Raw genomic sequence first — 16,801 nt, 5'->3', positions numbered from 1 at the left:
GTTATAAATTAAGAAATCAATTTCTAATCTTGGATCAAAGAGGCAGTAAAAGGGTACTTATAACGCTCTAGAAACCAATGAAAAGGAAACCACTTTCTATTGAGACCTACAGGATTCAAAAGCAGTACTAAGAGGGACATTTAGAGCTCTAAAATACACTCACACTTTAAAAGTAAAACCAAAAAATAAAGGAACTAAATATTCATTGTAAAACACTTTAAAAAAGAAATCTGGAAATTGAAATCAATAAAGGTAAAAGTTGAAAGTAATAATATAGAAAAAATAACAGAAAGGACAAAAATAGCAAGACTAATAAATAAATCAAAATCTAATAACTCTAAAAGTTTACTGAGAAGACTAATAAACTATGTTTATATTAAATAGATAAATGATTTCCAAGGTTGAAGAGGAAAAAAATATAAGAGATTAGGAATGAGAAAAGAGTCATAACCCCAGGCACACAAGAAATTAAAAGATTTAAAAGAATCACTATAGGCAACCCTACAGCAATGAATATGAAAACCTACAAGACATGCATGATTTTCTGGCAAATTACAAACTATTAAACCTGAATAGACCAGTGAAGGTGATTGGATGTTAATAATGAGAAGACCCTAGGGCCAAATGGATCAGAACTGAATTTTAGTTTACCTCTAAAGGTCTGATATTCCCAATGTTAAGCTATTTAAAGCCTTGCTACTCACAGTGTGTCCACAGACTAGCAGCATCAGCATCACCTGGGAGCTGGTTAGAAATGTGGGTTTAGCTACTCCAAGCCATAGAAAAATCTTTTAAATTCATGTTTTCAAGCCAATATAATTTTATTGCAAAAAATTTTAATTACAATTGTACATTAATTTCAGTTAAGATTTAGAGAGTAAAATTATAAACAAAATATTAGCTTATAGAAACCCTCATTATATCAAAACAATTAAAAACAATAAGCAAGGTTTATTCCCAAACTGTAAGAGTGGTTCAACATCCATTAACATAAGCCATTACATTGATAAACCAAACGATACTAAAATTCAGCAGTTATTCATTCCTAATAAAAATTCTAAGCATAGAAGCAAATTATTTAAATATGCAAAAGACTATTTACCAAACACCAATAGCAAATATTATCTTAAGAGAATGTGATAAGGTGGATAGATGCTAGATAAATATACAGAAACCAATAGCTTTTTCCTGTTCTAATAAAAGCCAACTAAAAATAAAAGCGAGAACATATTTTTCCATGTACAATTGCGACAAAAACTATATATTACTTAGGGATAATTCTAACAAAAAATAACATAAAATATAGGGAGAAATCTCTTGCTATCTTGTTAAAAACACAAAAACAATTTCAATAGCAAAGGTCTTCCATATTTTTGGAAGGGAAATTTTATATCACAAAAGAAGTCAATTCTCTTAAAATTGATTTCATGCAGTTTCCACTAGAATGAAAATAAGGTGTGTTTTTTCCCTTGGAATTGGACAAAATAATCATACAGCTCATTGGGAAAAATAAATGTCCAATATTAGGTTAAGAAAACTATGAAAAAGAAAAACAGTGAGGGGAGATTTGCCTTCTCAGATAATCCCAAACCTAAAGTTACCGTAATCCAAGATTTGGCAGAACAATATTATTAAGATTAATGTAGAAACTTTAAGAGTAAAACCAGTGTTTGCAGAAGTGCTATTTCATTTTGTTAATCTTCACCTGAGTATATTTTGTCCATTGATTTTTAGAGAGAGTGGAAGGGAGGGGGAGAGACAGAAAGAGAGAAACGATGTGACAGAGACATATGGATTGGTTGCCTCCTGCACGTGCCCCTACTGAGTTGGGGATCGAGTCTGCAATTGAGGTATGTGCCCTTGACTGGAATCGAACCTGAGACCCTTCAGTCTACAGGCTGACGCTCTAACCACTGAGCAACTGGCTAGGGCAGAAGGGCTATTTTATTTAGGTGACATTATTGGGATGCCTACGTGGAAATATCCAGCAGCTTAAGTGAAACATGCAGTCCTGGCTGGCATGGCTTAGTGGTTGAGAGTAGACCTATGAACCAGGAGGTCATGGTTTGATTGCCGGTCCAGGCACATGCTCAGATTTTGGGCTCGATTCCTAGTGGGGGTCGTGCAGGAGGCAGCCTATCAATGATTCTCTCTTATCATTGATGTTTCTATCTCTCTCTCCCTCTCACTTCCTCTCTGAAACCAATAAAAATGTATTTTTTTAAAAAGTGAAACATGCATTTGAAGAGAAGGTAGGCCCAGAGAGGTGGGTCTGAGAACTTTCTGTTGAGGTCATAAGTGAGAAAATGAGTCACCAAGGAAGAGAGAATGGTGCTCCCAAGACTTTGATTTGGAGGCCTGGGGTCAGTTCAGTGAGTATGCCATTAATTGCCTCTGAACCTTATTACATGAAGGGCTAATAATGCCTGTCCTTCAGCTACAGAGCATCACCATGTTGTGATGTATAAGAAAGTGGTTGTAAACCAATAAGCACTGAGCAAAGCAAGGATGTTGCTAAGAGAGTAGATCCTAAATATTCTCACAATAAAAACAAAATGTTGATGGAGGTGGTAATTACTTTACAATATTAAGTGTATCAAATCAACAGGTTGTGCACCTTAAACTTAGACACTGTTACATGTCAATTATATCTAAATAAAACTGGAAGAACAAACAAAACAGGTGCTGCAATGAATCTCCCTTCAGTTACTTTGATTTGCTTCTGTAGAAAATGCCAGTTTATTTTGGTCCATGTATTTTGTGGATTTCATAGGTTTCACACACTTTTTCAATCGGGCAATGTGAAATATTTGGTTGATATTTAGTTCCTGTTTCCTATAGGTCAGTTCTTAAGAATTCTGGAAGTGATAAGAACACCTCCAAGCTTTCAGACAATCTGTCATAAAATAAAATGCAATTTCTTCATCCCATGGGGAATTTACCCTCTTTCTTCAGTGTATGGTAGAGATGTCTGATGATTACAGTTTTAACTTGTAGTAAAATATACATATAATGTCTTACCCATGTTTTTATACATCTTATTTTTAGACAGCCTACATGACATGTTTTGCTTAAAAACAATGTCTCTGCTCCAAAGAAATCAAGATAAAAATAAATGAAGAGCTCAAGATACCATCGTCCCATTTGTCCTGTGCTTGTGTGTGGAGGAAAAGCAGCGGCCAGTTACGATGGATGACAGGTGATAGGTCAAATTGCCAGATTATTAACACTTTTCCATTTCTGAACCACCCTTAAAGAGAATCATTTGTGGGGTCACACCATCCTCCCGGGAGTCCAGCAGAGCAGCCCTGCCATCTGGACTTGTGTTGTCTCCAGGACAGAACTGCTGGTTTCTAAATTAGCAAGGATGTGCTGGATTTGTCCTGCAGCCCCTGTCATGAGAGGCTTTGCTCTTGCTGTCTCCGTTCTTCACGTTTCACTTTGATTTCGTGTCATCTTTGATGTGCTTCCTGTTGGCTTCTTTGGTGAAGCTGGTTTCCTGCAAATGATGGTTCATGACACTGTCAACACCAGTGATGACTGTGCTTTCGTTACCTTCACCCTTGGGGCCTTCAGTGGAGGCATTTCCACAATGACACCATCCATGTTACCCTCTGTCCTACTGACCATCTTCTCCTCCACCTCCAGGCACAGCTTACCTCTGATGACCCAGATCTGGCAGATATCGGAGAAGGTCTCATCAGGACTGATGAGGTCCCGGAAGATGATTTGATGGCGGCTGGAAGGAGATGATAGAGGCATTGGCTTACAGGAGCAGGAGCTCTGAGCCAGCCCGGCGCAGGGGGAGCAGCACTGAGGGGATGGGAGAGCAGGTGGAAAGGCTGTGTTACCCATTTTTAAGGGCACAGTAGTGTTAAATATATTCACATTTTACGCAACCAATCTCCACTACATTTTCATCTTGCAAAACAAAAACTTTATACCCATTAAGCAACAACTCCCCATTTCCCCTCCTCCCAGCCCCTGGCCACCACCCGATGGTAACTTTTTTTATTGGGTCAGTTTCCTAGAAGTTCTACCTGGGTGAATGTCCTTAACACATCCCTGAAGAGTCAGAACCTGTAGGTACCCTTAGAAATTAGGGTGTCATTTGGCTAATCCAGAGAATAAGTGATTAGATATGACCCCATGCCAGAAGAAAACAAAATTCAGGGGTGGATTCATAAGCAAGCGCTGGAAGATGGACAGAGTTTGGATACAGGTAAAGCAATTTGATTCCCAGGCATTAGTACAGGCCTCTGCATGAAGGAAGGAGTGGGTGCAGCAAGTGGAGGAAATGTGAAGATCATTGAGGTCAGGTAGTCATTCATTCATTCAGTAAATATATTTTGAATATGCCCAGGCCCAACCCTGACCTAAGGTTTGGCACTCAGTGATGAATAATCCAGGACCCAGGATATCAAGGAACTTGCAGTCAAATAGTCTGGACAAGCCCTGGCTGGGTGGCTCAATGGTTGAGAGTAGACCTATGAACCAGGAGGTCATAGTTTGATTCCAGTAGGGGCACATGCTCGGGTTGTGGGCTCGATCTCCAGTGTGGGGTGTGCAGGAGGCAGCTGATTAATGATTCTCTCTCATCATTGATGTTTCTATCTCTCTATCCCTTCTTCTCTGAGATCAATAAAAAGATATTTTTTAAAATAGTCTGGGTAAGGTAAGGCAGGAAATAAATGTGTTTGCTGCTACTTCTACAAGTTCCTCCGTGCAATGGATATCCTTTTTAACCTCAAATAAACTGACTACAGATGGCAAAGATACAGATGATCATATCCTCCATTTTTAAGTTACTCATCTTATTTTTCCACCATAAAAATTTTTTTAATTGCATCCACGTTAAAAATGTTCACCACATAACTGACTGTGGCCAATGTGCTTTGACTATTCACTAAGCACTTGCAAGTCCATAATCACATTTGCTCCTAGGAAATGCTCTGAAGGAGGAGGATAATATTATTATCATCCTTATTTTTCAGATGAGGAAATAGAAGCTCAGAAAGTCTGGGTGGTTTTTCCAGAGTCACAAAGCTAGAAAAGGTAGAGTCAGCATGGAGCTCAGATAGAGGCTCAGTTAAATGCCATGCTCTTTTTGACAACCCCCCCGCCCTCCGCCCTAAGTTAATCAGAGGGAGAAGGCTGTCAGTCAGTTGGTCGTCAATACATATATCTATGGGTCACTTAACTGCGCCAGGCATCTGGGGTACTGTAATGAATGTGATCTGTCCCTTCCTGAGCTGAAAGAGATAATTACACCCACAAATGTTAAGCATTGCAAAGGGTTGTTTTTGGAGAACAAAACACAAGGAACCCCGCCTAGACTGGAGTTGGGTTGGAGGCAGGGGAGGGGGTGGGTGGGGAGATGGATGTGATGGTGTCATAGACAAGAATTTACCTTCTGAAAATGAAGCTTCGGGACCCTGCCCTTTATTGCTGTTAGCTGTGGCCAAAGACATTCAGGCTTGTTTTTTTTTTGTGGGATGATTCAGTTATCCGGTGGGTTCAATTGAATAGTGGGTAGAAAGTCCCATCCCCGCCCAGACTAGCTAAACCAGTTTCAGTAGTTTCACAGCCTGTGAAATACACACTGTAAAGAAATACACCCAATTTGGAGTAAAATTTAAAATTAGCTCCTGGGTAGAGAAGTCACACCTGACCCATCTCCTGTTCTGTTAGTGCTACTTTAAGCAAGAGAAGGACATGTCTTTGTGAGGAAAAAAGTGCTGTTAGACTTGATGCAACTCTTGAAAAACTGACTTCTACATTGGGCTCTTCCCCCAGATTGACACAATCAGAAAAAGTTGACAAGAAGTACTAACAAGACACAATTGCAAAAGTTAACACTAACACTTGAAAGAATTATCTTCTGTTAAAGCAGGGAAAAAAAAAAAAAAAAAAAGGGAACAAGGTTCTTCAGTTTTTGCATATGCCAGACTCAACACGCTGAATAGATCACTGTGCTGGTCCCTTGGTTATAAAGAGATGCAGCGAGACTTCATTTTTGTCACTCTCCTGCAAATTATTGTCTAAGACCACAAATTCATGTTTACTGGACTTTCTGGGGCTGTTTAAATGTCAGATAATTCCGTTTCTGGTCAAATCACAGCTCCTTGGAGACAAGGGACTCTTCTTGTCTCAAATGGTGCTGTATTCTGTCCCCAGCAGGGTTTCCTTATTGCACATACTTGACAGATTAATTGTATGTCTGACAACACAGAAATCATAGCCACCACAATTCTGAAAGACATTTCATAGGGCCAGAGATGTTAGTGTCAGTGGAGAATTGTTTGTACATGCAGACCTAAGGCCCTGGGACTGAAAATCCCCCTCCGTAAGCAGAGGGCAGGGAGAGACCAAAGCAAGAGGCTGACCATTCCAGCCTGTTGACCAATAGAGTATATTAAAGGAAACATACTCACAAGGCGTGACTTGGGTGGCTGCAGGATGAAATGAATCTCTGTGCTATACAGCAGGGTAAGTGGGGAGGGGGAAGAATCACAGGTACTAGTATGTGAATACTACCAGGTATGGAAAATTACTTTCACATGCTTGACCAGGAGGCAGGGGAGAGATACTGATTTATTTTTTGGGTCAGAATGAAAGTTGATTATATCAGATAGAGTCTAAGGGAGGTTGCAGTAAGCAACCTCTTGGGCCAGGGTCCAGCTTGTGTTGGACAGCAGTCACATCTTGGACCAGTCTCTTCCACAAGAATCACCATTCATTCCTTTGTTAATATATTGATGTGTTGCATACAGTTATTGAATGCCTAGTCTGTGCCATACACTGTAATAGCTCCTGGGAATACAGAAGTGAATAAAATAGGCAAAAATTCCTGTCCTCATGGAGCTTAAGGCCTGGTGGGGAAGATAGATGAAAATTAAGTTAAATATATGATACTAGAGGCCCAGTGCACAAATTTTGTGCACTGGGGGTGTGTCCCTCAGCCCAGCCTGCACCCTCTCCAATGTGGGACCCCTTGGGGGATGTCCAACTGTCGGTTTAGGCCCAATCATCGGGCCTAAACCGGCAGTCGGACATCCCTCTCACAATCCAGGACTGCTGGCTCCTAACTGCTCACCTGCATGCCAGCCTGATCACCCCCTAACTGCTCCCCTGCTGGCCTGAAAAACACCTAACTGCTCCCCAGCAGGCCTGATCGCCCCCAACTGCCTTCCCCTGCCGGCCTGATCTTGCCTCCAACTGCCCTCCCCTGCTGGCCTGCTGGCCCCCAACTGCCCTCCCCTGCTGGCCTGGTCACCCCCAACTGCCCTCCTCTGCTGGCCAATTTGGTTCTGATTGGTCGGTTTCTATGCCAGTCGTGTCTCTAGGCCTATCAACTTGGCCTGATCAGAAAGGAGGGGCTTATCAGTAGCCCAGGTGGAGGCCTGGAGAGAAATGGAGGTGCGGCTGCTGACCAGGCCCAGAAAGAAAGACAGAGGCAAGTGCTGATCGACAGCTGCCACAGAGACTATGGATCAGACCCTGCTTCTCTCTTCAGGCCTCTCTCTGGGCCTGATTCGCAGCCCCCTCAGCAGTCAGTGCTGGGTCACTGTGCCTGCAGCCATAGCAGTCAGTGCTGGGTTGCCAGGGCAACCCAGCGCTGACTGCAGGACTGACTTCTGGTTGGTCGAGCCTCCCAGTTGTTGCAGATGTGACAGACCCATAGCTTTTATATATTAGGATAATAGGTGGTAATAGATGGTATGGAGAAAAATAAAGTAAGGAAGCAGAATGGGAAGTGGGGTTGTTTGAAATTTTTGACTGAGTAGTCAGGGCAGATGATATCTGAAAGAGTTTTGCAGAAACCTGGGGAAGAGCCTTCGGGGCAGAGAAACTGCACGTCAAAGGCCCTGAGGTAAAGTAAAGAGGTCAAGGTGGCTTGAGTAGAGAGAGAAGCAGGAGATAACTGGGGACAGATTGTATAAGGGTTTCCTAGGCCATTGTACAGATTTTAGATTTTACTCTGGGTCAGAGGGGAAGGTGTAGGGGAGTTTTGATTAGATAATATTAATGCTGATAATGATAATAACCTCTATATAGCATTTAATAGATGCTAGTTACTGTTCTAAGTACATATATTAATTCATTTATTCCCTTTATCAACCCCATGAGATAGGAATTTTTAAAAAATAAATCTTTATTGTTCAGATTATTACAATTGTTCCTCTTCCCCTCCCCCATAGCTCCCCTCCACCCGGTTCCCACCCCACCCTCTGACCTTACCCCCCCCCCCCCACTGTCCTCATCCATAGGTGTACAATTTTTGTCCAGTCTCTTCCTGCACCCCCCACACCCCTTTCCCCTCGAGAATTGTCAGTCCACTCCCTTTCCATGCCCCTGATTCTATTATATTCACCAGTTTATTCGGTTCTTCAGATTTTTCATTCACTTGATTTTTAGATTCACTTATTGATAGATATGTATTTGTTGTTCATAATTTTTCTTTACCTTTTTCTTCTTCTTCCTCTTCTTAAAGAATACCTTTCAGCATTTCATATAATACTGGTTTGGCGGTGATGAACTCCTTTAGCTTTTTTCTTATCTGTGAAGCTCTTTATCTGACCTTCAATTCTGAATGATAGCTTTGCTGGGTAGAGTCATCTTGGTTGTAAGTTCTTGCTATTCATCACTTTGTATATTTCTTGCCACTACCGTCTGGCCTGCATAGTTTCTGTTGAGAAATCACCTGACAATCGTATGGGTACTCCCTTGTAGGTAACTAACTGTTTTTGTCTTGCTGCTTTTAAGATTCTCTCTTTGTCTTTTGCTCTTGGCATTTTAATTATGATGTGTCTTGGTGTGGTCCTCTTTGATTTCCTTTTGTTTGGGGTTCTGTGCGCTTCCTGGACTTAGAAGTCTATTTCTTTCACCAGGTGGGAGAAGTTTTCTGTCATTATTTTTTCAAGTAGGTTTTCAGTATCTTGCTCTCTCTCTTTTTCTGGCACCCCCATAATTCTGATGTTGGTACACTTGAAGTTGTCCCAGAGGCTCCTTACACTATCTTCATATTTTTGGATTCTTTTCTCTTTTTGCTTTTGCTTCTTTGTATTTCAAATCTTTGACTTGATTCTTGCGATTGTCTAGTCTGCTGTTGGATCTCTGTATATTATTTTTTATTTCAGTCAGTGTATGTTTAATTTCTAGTTGGTTCTTTTTCATATCCTCGAGGGTCTCACTAAATTTATTGGCCTTTTCTAGAAAATTCTTGAAAAACCTTATAACTGTGGTTTTGAACTCTATATACAGTAGTTTGCTTTCCTCCATTTCTTTCATTTGTGACCTGTTTCTTTTTTTTTTTTTTAACATATTTTATTGATTTTTTACAGAGAGGTAGGGAGAAGGATAGAGAGTTAGAAACATCGATGAGAGAGAAACATCAATCAGCTGCCTCCTGCACACCCCCTACTGGGGATGTGCCCACAACCAAGGTTGACCGGAATTGAACCTGGGACCCTTCATTCTGCAGGCCGAAGCTCTATCCACTGAGCAATACCTGCTAGGGCATGACCTGTTTCTTTGTCTCCGCATTTTGGCTGCTTCCCTGTGTTGATAGAGTGGCTTTGTGTGCTAGGTGTCCTATAGGGCCCAGTGGCTCAGCCTCCCCAATTACCTGAGGTGGACCCCTTTGTGGGCTGTGTGCACAGTCTTGTTGTAGTTAAGCCTTGATTGTTGTTGGTATCCCTGGGAGGAATTGACCTCCAGGCCAATTGGCTGTGAGGATCAGCTGTGTCTATGCTGGGAGAACTTCTGTGCTGGAGACACCCTTATGAGACAAGAGTGTGTCCCTTATGGATCTGAGGAATTGTAATCTGGATGGTCCCACTCTGACCTCTGGGTACACTGGCTCTTGGATCTCCAAGGAGGTGCTAATTTAGCCTCTGCCTGAGGCCACCCAACAGGAGCTATGGAGAGATCTGCATATTCCTCTTCTTTGTTTGGGTTTTGGAGGTGCCCAGATGAGGCCCAGCTGTGAAGCAATGCAAGCTGCTGCAGAGCCTTGGGCCTTCTTTTGGATGTTCTGGGTCTCACTGACTCAGCTGCAGTTTGTTAGGTAAGATTAGAATTCAAAATTCAAAGGGCCAGGCTATTCATATTCAAAAGCCTCTGTGCTCAGCTTGTGTGGGGCAGGGTCTCAGGGCAGAGCAAACAACAATGGCTTCATGGGGCAGGATCTCAGGGCGGAGCAAACAGTGATGGCTTCCCATCAGCCCTGCTCTAAGAGGCCCCCTGAGTCTCAGTGTCCCATGGTAATCACTGCAAGCACCTCTGAGAGAAAGCCGCCCTCAAGTTTTGCCCGCTGCCAGACAGTCCAGTTTCTCCCCAGATGAGTCTGGGTCGCCAGAGTCTTGCCCAGAACTGGAGTTCAGAGCAGTTGGGAGCTTTTGTCTCCCTCCCAATTGAGAAAGCCAGCATCGTACTCAGTTGCCAGCCCTCTTTGCGCGTGTGCCTCGGTACCTCTGCCTTCCACAGCTCCCCTGAGTCTCAGTGTGCTTTTCTCTTTCCTTCTAGTTGTAGAATTTCCACTCAGCCAGCCTTCCTGTGGTTCTGGATGATGTCTGTTTTGTCTTTTAGTTGTAGTTTTGAAATTGTTGTGTGAGGCAGCAGTTTAGGTATTTACCTATGCTGCCATCTTGGTTTCTCCCTGGAGATAGGAATTATTCTCATTTATAGAAATAAGAAACTGTGGCTCTAAAAAGATAAGTAACTTGTCCAGGGTCCTACAGCTAGTAAGTGATAGAACAGTGATTCAAACCAAGCAGTTTGGCTGTGGTCAATTTCCTTTTTTCCGGGCAACACAGTGTGACTACATTTCCCAGCCTCCCCTTGCATCGGAGTTGAGGCCATGTGAATGAGTTGTGGCCAATGGAATGTGAGCAGAATTGAAGAGTGCTACTTCCAAGCAGGTTCATAAAAAGCTTCCACATGCAATCCTTCATCACCTTTCCTCATCTTCCAGCTGAATGCAGAGAATTTCAAGGGAAGGTGGAGCCATAAGATGAAAGGAACTTGGTGTTTTTTTTTAATCTTCACCTGAGGATATGTTTTTAGTGCTCTTTAGAGAGAGAGAGAGAGACAGAGACAGAGAGAGACAGAGAGACAGAGAGACAGAGAGATGAATGTTGCTTCTTGCATGCACCTTGACTGGAATTTAACTTTCAACCTTTTGGTGTACTGGATGATGCTCTAACCAACTGAGACACACAGCTTGGACAGGAGTCTTGGGGTTTTAAATGACAACATGGAAGCCCTCCTGCAGATCAAGAACTGTCCCTTGAAATTCACAGTAAGCTTCTATTGTGGAAGCCACTGAGAATTAGGCATTGTTTTAAAAGTGTTAAATTTAGGGTTGAATGTGGTATGACCCTCATGCGGAAGACTACACAATCTATTAGGGGAGACAGATTTGTAAATGATGGCAATGCAGTCCTCTAATACAGGCATTAAGAGAGAAGTCTGCAACTCCAAGAAAGGAGTTCTAAACACTACCCAGGAAAGTGGTGGTCACCTCTGTCTAGTGATATCTGAATATATGTTGAAGGGTGCATAGGAGTTTGGGATTAGGGGGCATGGGGAATAGCAATAAGGTCATTTCAGTGACAGCTTGTGCTAAAGCAAGAAAAGGCAGAGGAGTCTGGGAAGAAAGAGATGGTCTGTCACCCAGCTTATCTCATTTCGTGCTAACTCTGCTTTCCTTCCCCACACCTCTAATTCCACACACCTTCCACACCCTGACCTGAAGAAGCAGCATACTCCAGTGGTTAGGTGTAGTGAAGAAAAGTTTATTCGGATGCTTGTTAAATGGTAAGGAGGACTTAATTCAGGACTATTGCAAAGGTGTCAAGACTATTACAATAGGGATGAGAGATGGAACTCAACTTTGAATACAGCAAAGACAGCTGGGGATTTACTAGTACAGCCAGTGAGCACACTGAGGAGGTCAGTGGATGGAAATGTGCTAAGAGAAGAAGTTAAGGGTAGGGGGAGTCTTGCTAAACCAACTTAACAGGAATCTTAAGATAGGACAAGATGATGAGATAACAAGGGTCGGGGATGAGAAATTGGATCTTCATCAGGGTAGGGGATTCTCTCTAAATTGACCTATCAAGATTCTTGTTACAACTGGACTCAGCAAGCACAAGAGGAACCAAGGTTAAGGCCTAGTTGGGAAGAGGACTCAGAGGAGTCTGATGAAGTTTGGTGAAGGAGCAAGTCTTTATCAGGTACTTGGGTTCTTGAACTGAAATGACTAGATCTGGATTCTTGTTCTTATTTTGAGCTAGTTGCTCGATTTCTCTGTACTAGTTAAATAGGGATCATAACAATACCTGCCTCAAAAGAATACTGTGAGAAATAAGTGAGTTAGCCCTAGCTGGTTTGGATAGAGTGTTGGCCTGAGAACCAAAGGGTCCCGGGTTCCATTCTGGTCAAAGGCATGTACCTTGGTTGCAGGCTCCTCCCCCGCCAGGCCTTATCAGGGTGTGTGCAGGAGGCAACCAATTGATGTGTTTCTCTCACATTGATGTTTCTCTCTGTCTTTTTCTCTCTCTTCCACTCTTTCTAAAGTATCAATGGAAAAATATCCTCAGGTGAGGATTAACAAAACAAAACAAAAAAGAAGAAAAAGAAGAAAAAATAAATAAGTGAGTTAAATATACAAAGCACTTAGAACAAGGTCTGGCACAAGGTGAGTCCTCAATAAACGTTAGCTGGTGTTGCTTCTTCTTACTATTATCATTAATGTCTTTGACTATAGAACACATTTTCAGAAGGTAAGGGAAGTGAAGGTCAGTCAAAAGGCCTTATTTGAGTCTCAGAAGGGCCATTAACTTGGATTAAGTAATGGATCTTGCCTGATCTAGGTGAGTCTTTGGTTTTCCCATTTTTAAGTGAGACCATTGACTACTAATAGTCATGCCCTCTTGAAAGGTTCCTGTGAGAGTCAATGGAAACAACTTTGGTAAAGTGGTAAAGCTCTATTTGAGTGGAAGAGATTATAAAAGCCACCACATCTACCTACTCTTGCTTCACTTCCTGACCCAGCCCACATTCCACAGGTCTCTCAGCAACCTCTCACCAGCATCTCATTTCTCTGAACCTCTGGGTTTGCTGGAATCTACCTTGATACTCACTTTACTAGGCCTCACTTTACTGCCTCTCCCATTCCTAGCTGCTGCCCACATGCCCATCAGCCACAACCCAGTCTACACATCAGGCTTCCCTGATCTTTGTCCTTTATTTTTTTTTAAAATATCTTTATTGATTTCAGAGAGGAAGGGAGAGGGAGAGAGAGATAGAAACATCAATGATGGGGGAGAATCATTGCTTGACTGCCTCCTGCTCAATCTGGGATCGAGCTTGCAACTCGGGCATATGCCCTGACCAGGAATTGAATCATGACCTCCTGGTTCACAGGTTGATGCTCAACCACTGAGTCACTGTAGCTGGGCTGATCTTTGTCCTCTTGTGTTGCCTTAGGAATCTGAGAAACTTAGACTGAAAGGGCCCATTGGTAGCATTGGCAGATAAAATATAGAATGCCTAGTTAAATTTGAATTTGAGGTAATGCATTTTTAGTACAAGTATGTCTCAAATATTGCATGAGATATACTGAAAATTTATTGTTTATCTGACATTTCAATTTAACTGAGCATCATGGATTTTTATTTGCTAAATCTGGCAACTCTATACTCAAAATGGGGACAGATAGAATATATAGGAGGAAGTGGAATTGGGAGGGTGAGTGGAATGAGGGACAGGAAAAGAGAGTGAGAGAGTTATGTGAAAATCCCTGGACTCATTATTCTCATCTTACAAAATCCAAGGTCCATTGGCCCACCATGGTGCATTTTTCTTTCAGCTACTCCAAGGAAAAGGGTATGAGAACATAAACTCTACATTGCCCAGAGTAGTCTTTTTATAACAAAAATCTGATCACATCCTTGGTTTAATTACCTCCTTTAATTTTGGAGAGGTCTATAAATTCTGGCTGCCTTCTTGTTTTTATAAATTAAGTTTTATTAGATCACAGCCATGCCTATTTGTTTACGTTTTCTGCATCTGCTTTTGTGCTATAGTAGCAGAGTTTAGTAGCTGAACAGAGATTGCCTGGCCTTGTAGAGCCTAAAATATTTAACATCTGGAATTTTATTTAAAAATCTCCCAAGCCTGGCCTGTGTGGCTCAGTTGGCTGGAGCGTCATCCTGTACACTGAAAGGTCACAGGTTTGATTCCCTGAGCAGGGCACATACCCAGGTTGCCAGTTTGATCCCTGGTTAGGTCATGTATGGAAGGCAACCCATTGATGTTTCTCTCTCACATCTCTGTCTCTCCCTCTCCCTGCCTCTCTCTCTCAAATCAATAACACACACACACACACACACACACACACACACACACACACACACACACACCTTCCAAATGTCCTTCCTCTTTTTTTTTTTTTTTTTTGGCCTAAATGTGAGCCGTCTTCCTACTTAAACCTAGAATTCATGCTTCTCTGTGTTCCCATAGTATTTACACCTCTGTAGCACTTCTTTAAAAAATCTCCTCTACTAGCAGTGGTTTCCTTGGGTGACGGAAGCCCTATCTGTTGTTGTTGCTGTTTTTGCTGAGCCCCTACCATAATGCGAGGATGTAGTATTTGTTGAATAAATGGTAGAAGTAGTTATAATGGGTGTTAGATCCAGAAAGACTTATTTTGAGTCTAATCTCTTCCTCTTACTGTCTACTTATTCAACAATTATTGAGCAAGTTACTTAACCATTGTGAGCCTCAGTTCTGTCAACTATAAAATGAGGATAATAATACTTAGTGAGGCTTTGATGGGATAATGCATATAAAGCACATGGTATATTATTCACTCTTTTCCTTCTCCCTTTAATGAGGGAGAGAATGGAGAGAAGAAAGGAGAGCAGTGGTTTCTAAGGAAGAAGTAGGTAGAGGAAGCAATATGGAGGCCAGACGGACAACTTACACTCAGCATTAGAAACCTTGAAGCCTGAGAGCTGTCTGGGCCTCTCTCCAGACTGTCTCTCTGCCTGTGGCTTATTCTCTCTGAGCATGAGAACAAGATACAGCCGTGATGTGTTCTGGGGATTGTCCCTGCACCACAAACCAAAGCTCTGCCTGGACAGAACCACCAATACCCACTGAGTCTCACATAGAGATAGTGATCACGACACTCAACAAGCCCCTTGGTCTCCACAGCTGGTGTTTTGATGATCCATTTCCAGACTGTGGGCATCTCATAATCTGGGCCTTCAAAGTCCGTGTTGTGCATGAGAGCCCTGCCTGCTTTGCATCTGGTCTTTAGCCTCAGTTAGATAGAAACTGCGCCCCCCCCCCCCCAAAAAAAAAACAAACAAACAAAAAAACTAGAAAGTTAGCTCTTGAACCAATGGGTCAAAGAGTAAATGACAAGGGAAATTAGAAAATATCTTGAGACAAAGGAAAACAAAATATAAATATATCAAAACTTATGGGATGCAGCAAAACATCTCAGACAGAAATTTTATATTGGAAACTACCTATATTAAAAAAAAAAGAAAGGTCTCAAATCAACAAACTAACTACATCTCAAGAAACTATCAAAATGCCAGTGGCGTGTTTTTCAGAAATATAAAATCCATCCTAAAATTCATATGAAATCTCAAAGCCCCCCGAAAAGCCAAAACCATCTTGAGAAAGAAAAACAAGGCTGTAGGCCTTACACTTACTGATTTAATAACATATTACAAAGCTATAGTATCAAAACAATATGGTACGGGTATATAGACAGATATATAGACCAATAGAACAGGGTATACAAGGCAAAAATAAACTCTCACATATATGGTCAAATTATTTTCAATATGGGTTCCAAGACACCACAATGGGAAAAGGTTAGTCCCTTCAATAAATGATGTTGGGCCAAAACCGGTTTGGCTCAGTGGATAGAGCGTCGGCCTGCGGACTCAAGGGTCCCATGTTTGATTCCGGTCAAGGGCATGTACTGTGGTTGCGGGCACATCCCCAGTGGGGGGTGTGCAGGAGGCAGCTGATTGATGTTTCTAGCTCTCTATCCCTCTCCCTTCCTCTCTGTAAAATATCAATAAAATATATTTTAAAAAAATAAAATAAATGATGTTGGAAAAACTGGATATTCACGTGCAAAAAAATGAAGTTAGACCCTTACCTTACACCATATACAAAAATTAATTCAAAATGGATTAAAGACCTAAAGTAAGACCTGACACTATAAAACTTTTAGAAGAAAACATAATGTCAAACATTATGACATTGTATTTGGTAATGATTTCTTGTTATAATGCCAAAATCATAGGCAACAAAAGTAAAAATAGACAGCTGTGAATATATCAAACTTTAAAACTTCTGTGCAGCAAATGGAACAATCAACAGAATAAAAAGGGAACATATAGAATTGGGAGAAAATATTTGCAGATCATAATCTGATAAGGGGTTAATATCTAGAGTATATAAAGAACCCCTAAAACTCAATAACAAAAAACAAACAAACAACCTGATTAAAAATGGGCAAAGAACTTGAATAGACATTTCTTCAAAGATATAAAAATAGTCAACAAGCATATAAAAAAATGCTCAACATCACTAATCATCAGGGAAATGTAAATATAAGCCAAGTGGGATATCACCTCACATCTACCAGGATAGCTACAATCAAAGAAAGAAAGAAAGAAAGAAAGAAAGAAAGAAAGAAAGAAAGAAAGAAAGAAAGAAAGAAAGAAAGAAAGAAAGAGGAAGGGAGAGAGAGAGAGAGAGAGAG

General features: G+C 41.5%; 1 pseudogene across 1 annotated transcript; it reads right to left on the bottom strand.

The window, feature by feature from the left end:
- Window positions 1-3,223: 3,223 nt before the first annotated feature.
- Window positions 3,224-3,723, bottom strand: LOC308253914 (translationally-controlled tumor protein-like; annotated as a pseudogene). The gene has a single exon. The product of its transcript is annotated as a translationally-controlled tumor protein-like (transcript).
- Window positions 3,724-16,801: the final 13,078 nt, after the last annotated feature.

Source organism: Plecotus auritus, assembly GCF_963455305.1.
Source record: "Plecotus auritus genome assembly, chromosome: 1".
In the NCBI taxonomy this organism is placed as follows: Eukaryota; Metazoa; Chordata; class Mammalia; order Chiroptera; family Vespertilionidae; genus Plecotus; species Plecotus auritus.
This window is presented reverse-complemented; position numbering and strand designations above follow the sequence as displayed.